Source organism: Acomys minous (genome assembly GCF_964271855.1).
Source record: "Acomys minous genome assembly, chromosome: 13".
NCBI classification, from domain to species: Eukaryota; Metazoa; Chordata; class Mammalia; order Rodentia; family Muridae; genus Acomys; species Acomys minous.
Genome location: NC_140495.1, coordinates 111,364,343 through 111,380,956, shown reverse-complemented (window position 1 = coordinate 111,380,956; position 16,614 = coordinate 111,364,343). Strand labels below are relative to the sequence as shown.

Genomic DNA, 16,614 nt, shown 5'->3' with positions numbered 1-16,614 from the left:
CCCAGGCATTAATGACGCCTCTCCCTTCCCTACAGCTCTGGGTATGCATTCTCAGCTGCGGAGTCGGCCAAACACAGCTGATGTGGCCTCTCTGCCCCACCTATTAGCTGGAAAGAAAAGTAGTTAAGAAACTGTCATGGTTTCATGTTGGTGTGGTTTATACAAAAGTTAGTGTCACTGTCCTTTCTCATCAACCTTGGCCAAACAGCCACGCCCCACAGCTGGGCAGCCTTCTTCTTGCAAGCACCGAGCATATAGTTTATTTTCTGAGGTTTTCAGTGTAAAGTTTAGATGGCTATGTATCTTTCGCTTAACCCAGCAATCTTCACACAAGATGTAACTAATGTGAGAGCAAAACTATTATTAAATAATGGCCTTAGAAGGTCCTGGGCCGTGCTTGCCGCGGAGGCAACGGCAGTAAGGTGGTATTATTATTATTGTTATTGTTATTGTTATTGTTATTGTTATTATTATTATTATTATTATTATTATTATTATTATTATTATTATTACTACTACTACTATTACTACTACTACATGACTCTTGCTGGGCATGAGAACCCTCTATGACCAACTCCATCTCAACAGCCCAGTAGTGTCAGTCTACAGGACTGCTTTGCTGGTTTGTATCTTGCAGTTACTGTGACCCTGAGAACCAGCTTGTACCTGAGAATTCAACTGAGAATTCATTTGAGACTCTGCTGGGGGTAGCGCCAATGTGCAGATCTGCTGGAATGTTGCTGTCCTAGCGATGGGAAGTCTTCCAGCCCAGGGGCTTGCTGTATGTTTCTGTTGATTTTGATTTTGACTTCTTTCAATGGTGTGCTGTAGTTCTTAGAGTATTAATTAGTTAGCATCCTATTCCTTTGGAGTCTTTGTAAGTGGAATGGTCTTCTTGGCTTCATTTGGGCCATTCATTGCAAATGAAAATGTAATACATTTAAGGATGTCATGTGGTTCAACCCACTCATTCTACTATAGCTCTGAAGAAACAAGGGAAGCCACTTAACAGCTGGACCAAACGATGCCAGGAGGTAAACATGTTCCTCAGGGATGTAGTGTTTTCTGCATCTTTTTCTGTAATTAAAACCAAGCTGTAAAGTAGCTGCTCAGGTGGGAGGTCCCAGAAGGGAGCACACAGCAGCACACAGAAGTGAGCACGTTGCAGCAGCACACAGAAGGGAGCACACTGCAGCAGCACACAGAAGGGAGCAGAGCACGCTGCAGCAGCACACAGAAGGGAGCACGCCGCAGCAGCACACAGAAGGGAGCACACTGCAGGAGCACACAGAAGGGAGCACACTGCAGCACCACACAGAAGGGAGCACACTGCAGCACCACACAGAAGGGAGCACACTGCAGCAGCACACAGAAGGGAGCAGAGCACGCTGCAGCAGCACACAGAAGGGAGCATGCCGCAGCAGCACACAGAAGGGAGCACACTGCAGGAGCACACAGAAGGGAGCACACTGCAGGAGCAGCACACAGGAGGGAGCACACTGCAGCAGCACACAGAAGGGAGCACGCTGCAGCACCACACAGAAGGGAGCATGCTGCAGCACCACACAGAAGGGAGCACACTGCAGCAGCACACAGAAGGGAGCACACTGCAGCAGCACACAGAAGGGAGCACGCTGCAGCAGCACACAGAAGGGAGCACACTGCAGCAGTACACAGAAGGGAGCATGACTCGACCTCCTGCCAGCAGGAAAGACGCTGGACACAGGATCCTTCTCAGTCATGCTGTATTGGGAGCGCCCTTGAAGCTGAAGCGAAAGACCCCAAGCCCCTAGAGCTTGAACTTAAATACCATCTAAAGCGGCCTGTTAGCACCTCACAGGTTCAGGCAGAATGCCTAATTAACATATGAGTGCTGATAGGTCAACAGCTTACACAAGCGTAGTTACAATTAGCATAATCCCCCTGATGGGAGGGGCGACTAGAGATAGCTCTAGCAAAAGCATGCATACTGGCAATTGTTTACAGGTAGCAGAACACAGACCAGCACCATTATTGGGTGCAGCTAGCACGGTCGTGGCTGGCTCCTTACACTTCCCCATTTTCTGTTAAATAAGAAGATGAGCAGTAAAGCCGGGCGTGGTGGCGCACGCCTTTAATCCCAGCACTTGGGAGGCAGAGGCAGGTGGATCGCTGTGAGTTCGAGGCCAGCCTGGTCTACAAAGTGAGTCCAGGATGGCCAAGGCTACACAGAGAAACCCTGTCTCGAAAAACCAAAAAAGAAAAAAAAAAAAAAAAAGAAGATGAGCAGTAGGGAAATACTCCGATCAAGGCATGGCACAACTTTGTGTACCAGCCGATCGAGGGGTATATTGATGTTAATACAAGACACCATCCTGCGTGCAATGGGTAGAGTCCCAGCAGGGTGCAATGGCTGTCCTGTATTGGGAAGGGAAACACATGCCTTCTGACGTGCAATGGCAACAAGGCCAGTCAGGTGCAAAGGCCATGTGATCAAAGGAAGCTCATTTCTTAAGGCTTGCAAGCCACACTTGGGGGGAAGCGCCCTACTCAACTGCCAATAAAGCTTGGACCATAAGCATCTTATCACGGGTATGCTTATTTTTCATTTTGCATATGACCCAGAGGCAAAACACGAGACCAAAGATGGTAAAAGCTCCAAAAATTCCCACTCCCACCCATTCCTTAAAATAAGAAAATGCAGAATGCAGCCAAGAGGTGAATTCTCCCAGAGAAACGGGTTTCATTCGGGTTCCATTCAGGTATGTAATATTGATCAACAGCTGTCGGGATAGCTCTTCAGCCTCCAGCGTCCAATTTCCTGCAAGATAGTCTGATAACAATTTACTTTGATTAAAAGAAGCTGTAAAGTTATATTGTAATGGAGTGATGCAAACTTGACCATGATGCGAAATGCATCCGGTCTGAACCATCTTATACAGTTCCTCTACCTGTTCTTGAATCAGATCCATGCGCTGATTTGCCAATCGGAGGCCTTGAAGAAAAATGCGCATTATGCCTTTCTTGATTTAATAGGGCAGTGGTTGTTTTGCTAACAACCTGATCAATGGTCTCAGCTGTTACACTTGGCACATGTTTTCCATCCGAACTAACGGAAATGGACTGTAAAGGAACAGCAGCAGCAGAAACCCCTGTACCAAGATCAATCTTAGGGTTAACAATTTGCTGTGGTTCCAACCAGGCACTTAGGGTGGTATGTTGAAGTCGAATACATGGCATGAAGCCATGAAATGAAAAGCAAAGAGTACCAAGCAAATGAAAATTAAATTGATTAAATGGCTTAGGGTCTTCCCCAAAAGCAGAGGCACAGGAAATCTCTCCTTCACAGGAGGTGGAGAAAAAATGGGGAAGCACAGTTGAATTAGCATGTACTGGCATGGGAAAGGCCATGTCCTAGTGACAGCCCAAAGCTCTAAGGCTTGGACACTACTCCGGAAAAGCATGAACGTCTGAAGAGTCAGGAACAACAGGCTCGTCTTCCATGGAGTTCTGTCCCTGGTTCTCTTCTTGCTTGTCGTCATCTTGCCTTTCTTCTTGAACAATCTGTGTCAGCCTCTCGGGGACCCACACTGGATCACTCTGATCCTGTGGAAAAACACAAACAGCTCCCTGGATCTAGCTATTACCAGATCCGGGCCTCTTCATTGTTTTATCAATACATCCTTCCATTTTACAGAAGGGAATTTGGTAAAGGAGACATGACTATGATGCTCCGCTGCCGTGCGATCAGCAGAATCAATTGTTAAAAAATTAAAGTAAATAATTTAAGGTAAATAATGCTAAGGATAGTTGATTCTTGGGGGTGAGCCCATAGCTTATTCCTCCTTTCTGTTTTTGCAGCAATTCTTTTATGGTCCGATTAGCGTGTTCCATGACACCTTGTCCTTGAGGGTTATATGACAATCCAGTGACATGCTTGACTTGCATAGTGCCACAGAATGAGTGGAAACCTTTAGAACTATAAGCAGGACCATTATCCGTTTTTAATTCTCTGGGTTTGCCCCAGGCTGCCCAAGCTTCAAGGCAATGGGTAATAGTATGTGCTGTTTTTTCTCCAGTATGTAAAGATGCAAAGATGCAAAGATTACCCCTGAGCAGGTGTCAATGGACACATGCATGTATTTAAGTTTTCCAAACTGTGGAACATGCGTTACATCCATTTGCCATAGATCTCCAGGGCGTAATCCCCGGGGATTAATTCCTGTATGCAGAGGATGATGAAAAGGCACACAAGCTGTACAGTTAGTAACTATCTCCCTTGCCATAGCATGAGAGATTTGGAATCTTTTCCTCAGAGTTGCAGTAGGTACATGATATAAGGAATGAAATTCTTTGGCTGCTTTAATATTGTCAAATACTGCAAGAGCTATTGAGCACGTAGCAGCATCTACCAAGCGATTGCCTGCAGTCATAGGGCCAGGCAGTAATGAATGAGCTCTGATATGCTGAATAAAAAATGGATGACGTCGAGACCATATAATCTTTTGAAGATCTTTTAAAATATGTGCCACTGGGCTACGAGGGCAAATATTTCCTGCTACCTCCAGCATGCGTACGGCATTAACAACATAGCAGGAGTCAGAAACCAAATTGAATGGTTCAGCAAAACGCTGAAACACTGTAAGAACAGTCTGGCATTCCACCAACTGTGGTGTATCAGGAGTAAATTGTAATTGAACGGGCTCCTGTCCTGATACCATATAAGCTCCTAGCCCTGTCTTGGACCCATCTGTAAAAATGTCAATAGCATTTGAAATAGGCTCTGTAGCTGTCACCTTAGGAAAGATAATAGGATGAGTAGATGCAAAATGCAATAAAGGATCTTTAGGGAGATGGTTATCAATTTTCCCAGGAAAGATAGTTCTCAAAATTGCCCAGTCGTCAATTGTGGCAATTAACACCTGTAATTGTTGGGCATTATACGGGGTAACAATAACATCAGGATATTGCCCAAAATGGGTTAAACAAGATTTCAAACCTTGTTGAGCCAACACAGCAACACTCGATGGATAATGTTCCACCGTTTTACTAGGAGATGAGTGGCAATGAATCCAAAGCAAAATGCCCTTTTGCCATAATACTGCTGTAGGGCTACAAGGGGTGGCCAAAATACACAAGAAAATAGGCTCACCAGGGGTTACATGGGTGAGTTGAGCTTTTTCTATGGCTTGTTGTACCTTAAGAAGGGCTTCCCTTGCTTGAGGCGTCAATGCCCTGGGTGAGGAGATATGGGCATCTCCTTCTAAAATTTGAAACAAGGGTAAAAGTTTTTGAAAATCGTTCAAAGTTCTTAGGTTATCTTTACGTATCTGTAACTTTTGAGGTTTAAGATAACCTAAAAATGAACCAATATTTCCCTTTTGCACCTTTTCTGTGGCTATAAATAACCCTTTGCTTTCTAATTTTTGTACTGTCTGAATGTAAGCTGAGTCCAGCATCTGACAGTTTGGTGCAGCCAGGAGTATATCATCCATATAATGGCACATGTGCATCTTAGGGTAAATTTCTCTAATAGGTGCAAGTGCCTGAGCTACAAACAGCTGACACATAGTAGGGCTATTAGCGATACCCTGAGGGAGTACTCGCCATTGAAATCTATTATCAGGTTGTTCGTGATTAATGCTAGGCAAGGTAAATGCAAATCGTGGGCAGTCCTGGCTTGCCAAAGGGATAGAAAAGAAACAGTCTTTTATATCAATAATAATAATTGGCCATTCCTTAGGCAAGCTTGACAGTAACGGAAGGCCCTTCTGAATAGGCCCCATTACTTGCATTTGTTCATTTACAGCTCTCAAATCATGTAATAATCTCCATTTTCCAGATTTCTTTTTAATAACAAATATAGGAGTATTCCATGGAGACTGTGAGGATTCTAAATGACCAGCCTGTAATTGCTCTTTTACCAAGGCATGAGTGGCTGTCAATTTCTCAGAGGAAAGAGGCCATTGAGGAACCTATACTGGTTCCTCTGTTTTCCAAGGTATGGGAATAGCATCCTCAGTGGCCCTTAGGAAAAACCCAGGCCCTTAGTAGAGGATTGGCCTTTGGCTAGTAACGGTGTTGAAATTCCTTGTAAATATTTTCCCAATCCCTGACCCGGGGTATAACCCATACCTCGCATTAGTTTGACACTTTGAGGTGAGTAATTAGCTTTTAACTCATTAGTGAGCATCAGTCATAATTGTTCCATGACATCTCTTTTCCAGAGACAAATTGACAATGGCATAACATAAGGAGTAAACTTTCCTTTACGTCTTTCAGAATCTCTCCAAGTCAACTTTTTGACACTGATAGCTGGAGTATCAGCATAACCCAATCCCTGTAAAGTTTGTGAGGAAACTTGAGTGGGCCAATTTTTTGGCCAATCCTTGGTTGCTACAATGCTATGATCGGCTCCTGTGTCCAGCAAGCCTTTAAAAATCTTCCCCTCTATAGATAGGCACAGTGTAGGTCTCTGTTCTAATGATAACGATAAATATCCAATATCTATCCCTGTGGACCCGAGGCCCTTATCCCCTTGTTCCTTAGACTTAGAGGGAAACTGTTTGTGTAGGCTGGGTAATACTAATGATTGAGCTATTCTGTCCCCAGGGGATATTGCTGTAATTCCTCGAGGTGAGGCACACAAGGCTTTAATTGTTCCGGTATAATCCTCATCTATTATACCTGGAGTTACAGACAGCCCTTTTATAGCTGATGAGGATCGACCTAACAATAGCCCAACCGTGTTTGGAGGTAATGGACCTTTAAAGTCAGTGTCAATTGGCTGGACCCCCATTTGGGGAGTCAGTACACATCTGGTGGTGGCACAGATGTCCAATCCGGCTGAACCCGTAGTGGCTCTCCTTGGGCTGTCGGAGGGCACAGGGATGGTGTTTGCATGGTCCCATATATTTGTGGGCCCTGTGGCCGAGGGCCCTGTCTTTCGTTTTTTGGCTCCGCCTTTTGTAAAGGTGTTCCATTAATATCCCTTATGGATCTACACCCATTAGCCCAATGCTTCCCTTTTTTACAGCGAGGGCAGAGGCCTGGGCGTTTAGTACTCTCCTGTTGAACAGACCAGGTATTGTTCTGTGCCGAAGGACACTGTCTTTTTATATGTCCTTGTTTTCCACATTTGAAACAGACTCCTTTAGGCCCTCTGTCCTTGGAGGCTGCCAAGACTGCTGCTGCTAGGCCTGCATTAGATAATGGTCCGCCTATCTCTCTACATGACTTCATCCAGGCTTGAAGCCCCTTGCCTTTCCAGGGAGTAATAGCTCTTCGACAGTCCTGTGTACATTGTTCATACACTAACTGTTCAATTAATGGCATGGCTCTCTCATGATCCCCAAATATCTTTCCTGCAGCATCCATCATACAAGCCACAAAATCAGAAAATGGCTCTGTGGATCCTTGTATGATTTTTGTTAAGTTGCCTGTAACCTCCCCTTTATTGGGCAGGGTCTTCCAGGCTTATATAGCCATGGTGTTAATTTGAATGTATACATCAACAAGATAGGCTGTTTGATTTGCAGTCCATTGTTCCTGTCCTAAATACATGTCCATATTCCAGAGTGGCTGTCCTGCCGCTGTATTAGTCTTAGTCTGTACTTGGGCTGCATCTGTATATATTGACTTCCAGTCTAGATATTGTCCCATAGTTAAGCAAGCCTTGGCCATGCTCATCCAATCCACTGGCGTCATGGCTGCGTAAGCAAATTTCTCAAGCAGGGCTTGGGTGAAAGCCGCATTAACCCCATAGGTGGGGACTGCTTCTGCTAAATCTTTAATCTGCTTATATCCAACCGACTCATGATATCGGGCCTGGGTGTTTTGGTCCTCAAAGACAAGGAAGGCAGTAGCTATTCTTTTCCAAGTATTAGGTTCTGCAAAACTAGATAGAAAGCCTTCCCCTTATTAACTTTGTGTTTATCCAGATACACTGGATTGTAAGGAGGGGGCGCTAAAGGAGTCACCCTAATTGGCCCATTCCTTTCCTGCTCATATGGAGCTGTTACCTCCCTTAGGCTTTGTTCTTCTTCAGTACTTAACTCCTCCTGTTCACTATAATTCTCGGACTCTGATTCACTGTTTAAATGCAAGCTAGTACCAGGTACAACTTATTATTAGTACATCAAGTACCAGGTACAACTTATTATTAGTTTTTCTTTCCTCCTGTTTTTTCCTTACTGTTGTCTGAGCTCGACTATATATTTATTTTTATCTTGCTATTCCTCCCCTTTTTTCTGTAAATTCCTTCTGTTTCTGACATGCTGTCCTGATGGCTGGCTAGTATTTGCTGACTGCATTTAACGGCATCTCTACAACGTAAATCTTCAAGACAAGCGTGAGCTAAACACCACAACAGTTTCGTCCCTGCCCGCAGCTTTTGATCTCCCGCTACTTTATCTCTCTCTCTTCTGAGTTTATCCCAGCTGGCAAGAGTTAAAGATCCTTAAACCAGGGAGCGATTTGATTGATTTGTTGCAAAAAATCCCAGAATGGTCTATTCTTAGTTCATGTTGTTTTAGAATCTCTTTTAATGGTTTAAAAAAATAGCAAACGGTTAGCTTCCCATACTTGCGCTTTTATTTACAAGCAGCTGACATAAGGAAAGTGGCCCCCCAAGTTATTTTCCTCGGTCCTACGGCTTTTGTTTTGGCTTCAATTCAGCAGATGCACTCTTCCCTGAGTCGATGGCAATTTAAGAGGAATCAGCACAATACCAGCATAGCAAACAACAAGATCAGCCTTGCAGCCAGAAGGGGATCTATGCCAATTAGGGCATGCCCTTGAAGGGGATTTTACCTGGTACCACCAGTCCGCGTGATGAGTTCTGAATCCTCCCGAGTTTTTAACCTCGGGGGTCCCCGCAGGTGTCCAGTGGTGCGTGCACTGTTCTTATAAAAATTCCCGGGTTTCGGCACCAACTGACGCAACCTCCTGCCAGCAGGAAAGACGCTCGACACCAGGATCCTTCCCAAACACGCTTTATTGGGAGCGCCCTTGAAACTGAAGCGAAAGACCCCAAACCCCCCTAGAGCTTGAACTTAAATACCATCTAAAGCGGCCTGTTAGCACCTCACAGGTTCAGGCAGAATGCCTAATTAACATATGAATGCAGATAGGTCAACAGCTTACACAAGCGTAATTACAATTAGCATAATCCCCCTGACGGGAGGGGCCACTAGAGATAGCTCTAGCAAACGCATGGTACTAGCAATTGTTTACAGGTAGCAGCACACAGACCAGCGCCATTATTGGGTGCAGCTAGCACGGTCGTGGCTGGCTCCTTACAGGAAGACACAGAATAACCGAAGTCAGGGGAAAAGAAAGCGACAAAAGTGTAAGTGAAAACTGTCACAAATGGTGAGGTGCCCAAATGTACCAAAAACATACTCAAGGGCGCTGCAAAGCGGCATCAAACAGTCAAGAAAATGTTCCTTGATTAGGCTTCTAGCACTGGGGACACTTCACTCCCTCATGGTCACGAGGCTGACCCGGGAAGGCCAGCCCTCCTGCCACAGGGTGACAGCCCAGCCAGGTCTCACCCTTCTCATCCTGGGTGGGTGAAGGAGAGAGAAACATGTTTTTTGTTTAGATCACAAGTGGGGGATGAGAAAAGACCTGTGAGAGAGCAGGTGATGTTTATCCCCTTAGAAGTTGAACCACGGTGTGGGGGAGATTGGTTGTTAACCAGCTGAAAAACATCCTTGAACAAATTCTGAGAGGAGGTATAAATGTGAGCCACAAACAGGAGGCGGGGCCTGTGGAGACTTGGGATAGTTCTGTTGTTCATTGCTCCACTTCAAGATGCTTCTAGAGAGAACTGATCGAGGGAAGGCTTCGGGGCTCTGGGCTCTGGCTGAGGTTCTGGGTTCTGGTTGCTCCAGATTTCAGCAAAAGAAATCCTGCTGATTACGCCGGGAGAATCGTTCCTCCGAACTGATATCCTTACGGTTTCATTGTTGTATTCTTTAATCTTCTTTTCCTATTGTTCAGGTTAGTTGGGTTATAAGTGAGGTGCTCTCTGTTAATAAGTTCATAATAAAATATATTTGCTAAGAAAATTGAGCCTACAGGTGGCTGTGGTCCTGCTTTTAGTTAGGGTTTTATTTTTCGAGACAGGGTCTCTCTGTGTAGCCTTGGCTATCCTGGACTTGTTTTGTAGACCAGGCTGGCCTCGAACTCACAGAGACCCGCCTGCCTCTGCCTCCCGAGTGCTGGGATTAAAGGCATGAGCCACGCTCTGCCTGGCCCTTAGTTAGGGTTATTATTACTGCAATAAAACACCATGCTCAAGCTGTAAGGGCAAAATTAATGCCATATCCTATATGTAATTTATATTCTGTATTTAATACCATCTTCTGTATGAGAACTTTGTCCTCCAGGTGACTTCACTTCTTCTTATGTCCTGGGAAACAGAACTGCCATAAACTACACCTGCCAGCAGTCTCCAGTGACTCCACTGGAACAATGACATACAATCACCTCCCAATGTTCCTCTGAGATAAAAACAAAACAAAACAAAAACTTCCTCTCCGGACTCAGCCTCCATCCAACCTGCCTTAAGGTCGGCATTCCTGTGACATACAACCCCTACTTATGGTTTTTTCCTTACCTCCCTGTGACCCCGAAACTTCCCCCCTCCCCCATTACAGCTTTTCCCTTACAAACCCCTTACCCTTGAAGCTTGGTGTCACTCTCCTATCCTGCTCCATCAGGAAGGACTGTGACCTGAGGCTCTGAGCCCGTAATACAGGACCCTGTGTATGTTGCATTGGTATTGTGTCCTGGTGGTTGTTTTGGGGGGGTCCCGTGATCTGCAGAGCCATGGAGGGTGCTGTTTACTGGCTTGCTCCCCACAGCTTGCTCAGCCTGCTTTTTAAAAAAATATTTATTTATTGTATCTTTATCTGTGCTTTTATCTGCAGAAGAGGGCATCAGATCGCATTATAGATGTGCCAGGTGGTTGCTGGGAATTGAACTCAGGACCTCTGGAAGAGCAGGTGGTACTCTTAACCACTGAGCCATCTCTCCAGCCCCCTCAGCCTGCTTTCTTATCGAACCCAGGACCACCAGCCAGGGATGGCCCCACTCACAATGAGCTGGGCCCTCCCCCATCCAGCACTAAGTTAGAAATTGCTCTACAGACAGATCTTATGGAGGCGTGTTCTCAGCTGAGATTCCCTCCTCTCAGATGAAGCCAGCCAGTGTCAAGGTAACACAAAGTTACCTAGCACAGGAATCAAACCCCAGGCCTTGTGCATGCTCTACCTCAGCAAGGACCATAAAGCTCAGCCACATTCACAGCTTGAGGGATGAGGGGGAAAGAAACAAAGACCAGCAAAACAACAGCCAGGCAGTGTGGCGCATGCCTTTAGTCCCAGCACTTGGGAGGCAGAGGTAGGCAGATCTCTGAGTTCGAAGCCAGCCTGGTCTACAGAGCAAGTTTCAGGACAGCCAGGACTACACAGAGAAACCCTGTCTTGAGGAGAAAACAACAACCACACAAAGTTGTGAGGTTAAACAGATTTTATAATTTTATGGGAAGACAGAAGGGACGAGGCAGAGAGAAGACCCTGAGCAGAGGCTGTGGAAGGCAGAGGGTGGGGGCAGTGCCCGCCTCTGAGGCGCTGTCCCCTCACTGCCACAGGGTCAGAGCCTCACGTCCTGCTTGGTCTTTCTTGTCATGTCAAACTGTGACATAATACATTGCCCCGTGACAGTCCCAGGACAGCTATAGCTTGGACTGTGGAGTGGACCACACACCAGCAGGTGGCCACAGTGTGCTCCAGTCAGGGTGGGTCTGCTGCCTGGTTCACAGGTCTGGACTGGGGAAGGCCAGTGTTCCTGTCTGGTAGGTGGCAGCCTGGTGGCTCCGTGGAGTTCCAGTGGGCGGCGCCGAGCACCTGAGTGGTGGTTTTGGGTGCTGGAGAAGCCAAGAAGCCTGAGATGTGAGACGGAGGAGCTTGAGTCCGCTTTAGCGTGACAGCGCTGAGCAAAGTCACACGCTTAAAACAAGCCGAAGCTTGAGGAAGGGCTGAAGAGACGGTTAAGGACACCGGTTCCCACAGAGAACCTGCGTTCACGACCCAGGTCCACACGGTGGCCCACAGACATCTGTCACTCCAGTCCCAGGAGATCGGTCACCCTCTTCCGGGTTCCTCAGGCATCAGGCACACACACGGTGCACAGGCATATGTGCAGCCAAACATTCATACATGTGAGATAATAAATAAATCTAACAAACAAAACAACCCGATAAAAACGAACCCCTCGGGGCTGTCACTTGGTGACTCCTTTTCCACATCCACTTTTTGTAATTCTTGTCAAATGTATTGATACTTTAGCAAACATGTTATTTTATCATTTATATTTTAAAATAGTCAGGATACATGTATGTAATTTAAAAATTAATAGATATGTTTTATTAAAAACAGCCCTTTCTACATTTAGTGTTAAGAAAATATGTCCACACTCCTGTTCTACTGGGTAATGTTTACATGAATGGACCCTGATTTACATCAAATGTTTTCTTTGGGGATATTTACGGACTGATGAATTTGTAAGGATTCAAATCACACAAAGTTTTCTGTGATATTTAGTTTTTGTTAACAATACAAATTGAAGTTGCCTGGGAAGAAGGAAACTCGACTGAGGAACCACCTCCATCAGAGAGGCCTGCTGGCAAGTCTGTGGGGCTTTTCTTGATTAATGATTGATGGAAGAGGGCCCCGCCCATTGTGGGTGGAGCCACCTGGGGCAGGCGGTTCTATAGGACAACAGGCTGAGCAAGGCAGGAGGAGCAAGCCAGTGAGCAGCACTCACCCATGGCCTCTGCATCTGCTTCTGCCTTCAGGGTCGGCCTCTAGGTTCCTGCCTCGAGCTCCTGCCTCCAGGCTCCGACCTTCAGCTCCAGCCTCCAGGCTCCAGCCTTGCGATCCTGCCTCTAGGCTCCGGCCTTGAGAGCGATCCTGCCCTGCCTTCCTTCATGATGGACCCTTTCCTTCCCAAGCTGGTTTTGGCCAGAGTTTTATCACAGCAGCAGAAAGCAAACTAGGATATTTATTTGCTGACAAAAATGAAATTAAATTAGAATTTAATGCAAAATATATCACCAAATATTCATAAGGGAAAAATCGAAATTCTCTTGAATAAGGCACAGGAGAAATCAGTACAAGTATTTAAAAATGGTGGCTCACACCTTTAATCCCAGCCCTCGGGAGGCAGAGGCAGGCGGATCTCTGAGTTCCAGGACAGCCAGGGCTCCACAGAGAAACCCTGCCCGCACCACCACCCCCAAAAGTATTTTGTAATGGATGGAAAACACAACATGCTGCCGTGTTTCCATCCACAGTAAGAGTGCTACACAGGCCAGAAATGAGAGTGGGCGCAGGTCAGCTGTCTAGGGTTTTATCTTAGGAAACTAGAACACAAATATTAGTTTTAGCCCAAATGAACAGAAGAAACGGATAACAAAACAGCATAAATTGGAGCTGTGGAATTCAGTGGAACCGTCACTGAGATTTGTGACCTCCAGTGAGACTGAGAGAAAGGCCTTAGACTGCCCGGTAGGCAGAGAGACAGCAGAGGGGCCGAGGCTAGGTTAAAAAGGCTGCGAATTCCTATGGTGGCCGGCTTCTTGAATTTATTCAGCAGTAAGTCTCGAAGGCTGGACATTCTAGATCTAGTTAGCAGAGGGAGGCTGGAAGCTGACGCCTTCAAGGTTCAGGCTTGGAGAGAATTAGATTGTAAGGAGGCTAGAAGCTTCCCGACCAAGACCCAGGGGTAGTTAGGTAGAAACACTCTTTGAGACCGATCGATATATCACTATGATCTATATCTATAATGCCTATATATCATCTATATTTCATACCTATAACTATATCATATCTCTATCTATACCTAAGGCATCCTGTGGGGAAATAAGTATCTACACACAGAAAAACCTGAATCTGTACCCAATCTCCTATAAAAACCCAAGACTGATCATAGCTGCCCAGGTTCCAGTGTGAAATGTCCCACACGGGAGCGCATGTTTGGACATGGGGTCACCAGTGGAGGACATTGTTTTTGGGAGGTTGCGGAACCTTAGGGACAGTGGCCTATGGAACAGAAGCGGATGCTGGTGGTGAACCTTGAAGGCGACATCCGCTTCCGGTTCCAGTCCACTTCCTGATCTGCGCAGGAAGCTGAAGCTGCTGCAGAGGAAACTGCCATACACACACGCAGCGCGCCATGTCCGCCCGCCATGATGGACCCGGCCTCTCCTAAAGGTGACCAGGTTAGTCTTTCCATCCTTGGTTCTGCCAGGCGTTCCATCCTGGGGACATGAAAAGCACTGTGGCAGCTTAATTCTCAATAGGGAAAGCTAAAACAACAAGAAGAAAACACGAGAGCCCGGGGGCACATCCTGCGAGCCATTAGGGGTGGTTGTGATTCAAGACCGGAAGTAGGCAGGAGGCGGGAGGGCGTGGTGCCCGGGCTCTCCATCGCTCCATCGCGGTCCTCTGAGTCCGCGGAGAGCAGTGATAACGAAGCGGCCTGACTGCAGGAAAGAACTGGAGGTGAGAATCGTCGAGGCTGGAGAGAACTCGGCGGCCCAGGGGCTGCAGAGCGATTGGCAGATCACGGCAGGGTCCGGGGAGCGGGTCACTGATGGAAGACCGCATCCCCCTATGACCTCAGGAGGAGAGTGTGGATCCGCGTGACAGAAAACAGAGGTTGGGGTTTTTGTTGAATGAGTGTGCAAACCATCCGAAGTGTGAACAGTGTGGAAACCGGGTACTAGCTCACCACTGATGAGCAAGTAGCCAACCTGCGGGAAGTGTCACAGGGGCGCCATGGTGTGGACAGTCGACACACAGGAAGCAGCTGGTGAAGGGAGGGAGTCCGCGTCTGAAATCCACGAGTGTCCACGGTACGGCACATTCACTTACACACACACACACACACACACACACACACACACACACACACATACACACACAAAATAGTAAAACATGAATCTTAAAATGTTTTTTAATAGCTGCGTACGTTGGCGCACGCCTTTAATCCCAGCACTCGGGAGGCAGAGGCAGGCGGATCACTGTGAGTTCGAGGCCAGCCTGGTCTACAAAGTGAGTCCAGGACAGCCGAGGCTACACAGAGAAACCTTGACTCGAAAAAAAAAAAAAAAAAAAAGCAAAAACAAATCCCCAAAAATGTTTCTCAGTATTCTTGGGATTTTGGTTGATTCTTTGAATGTTAGGACACATCATCCCAGTAATTTCCTAATAATTATAACTTGTTTTATGCCGCTTTCCTCTAAATGCACTCCTGTGCGTCCTGCAGGCCTTCTTGGTGACTTAGTCTGCCGGAGACTGATGATGCTGCCTCACAGGCCCTTCTCATTGGCTGGATCAGAGACCAGCGTTTGTGAAGCCTCTTTGTTGTCAGTGTCTTTCCTTCAGCTTTAGTGGTGAGTGTGAGGTTTAAATGTTCGAGTTTGGGGGAAGGGAAGCCGCTGTGAGAAGTTCCCTGTGTGCAGGCCTCGAGTGTCCTGCTCTTGTGTCTACAAAACATCCTGATTTCAAAGGGGGACAAGGGGACGAGTGATAGGTTTGGGGGACACAAGCTACTGTTACGTCGCAATCAGGTCGCAGTGGCCCAGCTCTAGCTATTGTAGAAGTAAATGAGTAACCAGTGTCCCCACTTTAATGTGCCTCCAGGAGGAAAGTCGGTGGGACAGGCCCGACTCAGTCGCCCGCGTGAGCGTTCCTGGTTTAGTGCTAATCAATCAATGAACAGAAAATGGCTGTCGACCCGTAGTGAGTAGCTTCTGAGTCTGCAGTATTTCCTGGCTGGCTGGTTGGCTCGGGTGGGGGTGGGGGTGGGAAGAGATCAGGGACAGGGGAGACAGCTAGAGCCTCTGTGACCCCAAGGAGTCTAGGGGGCTGCAGAACGCAAAAGAAAAATGATTTTCTGTCCAGTCCTTTACTAAAATATTAAAATCAAAACCCAAAGTCAAACTTGGCTTCTTCTCTGCCATGTGCTGTTGGAACTGGGACTCCGTTCCCAAGTCCACGAGTGTCCTTTTGTGTCAGACACATGAGCAGGTGTGTTACCAGGCCCCACGGTGTCTCACGTTGCTGTCTCTTGTCTATGCTGTTTTTTCTGCTTTTACTGTGGAGAGGGAGCCTCTTGCCAGCTGCCTTGCTGTCTACTTAGAAATAGTGACTCACCAAGTGATGGCGCTGATCCTCCGAGGCGGCATTACGACCATCACCAGTCACATTTAGGGATGAGGAAGCAGGTGAGGGCCGGCTAAAGAACCTGTTCAAAGTCACATGAGTCTGAGCCGTCTGCTTTTAGAGGAACATGAAGTAACCAGCTGCCTCACGCCCTTCCTTGCTGGGGAGGCGGCCTTTCATGTGTCCACTTCCAGTGCTCACGCCAGAAAACTGAGTTGGTCGGCCTCGTCTTTGCTCTGCCTTTCTCCACGTCCTGCACGGATCCTGTCTTAGCGGATGGAAATCTGCACTGCTGTTGCTGAGTGCCCTTTCCTCTCAGGAGGTGTGAGCCCTAGGGAGGGGTGAAGTCGGTGCAGACAGCTGTGTGGACGGCTCAGCCTCATCATCCTGCCTGGTG

The 16,614-nt window shown here is 46.9% G+C and overlaps 1 protein-coding gene across 2 annotated transcripts in view; it reads left to right on the top strand.

The window, feature by feature from the left end:
• LOC311582047 (rano class II histocompatibility antigen, A beta chain-like) overlaps positions 1 to 16,614 on the top strand; it is a 61,867-nt gene that overhangs the window by 25,966 nt on the left and 19,287 nt on the right. Inside the window, exon 1 of one of the 2 annotated variants that reach the window (XM_084754744.1) lies at positions 15,324 to 15,445. The exons of the other annotated variant lie outside the window; for it this stretch is intronic. The gene's annotated coding sequence lies outside the window, so the exon portion shown is untranslated. Of the gene's footprint in view, positions 1 to 15,323; positions 15,446 to 16,614 lie in introns of those variants that run through there. 2 annotated transcript variants of the gene reach the window in all.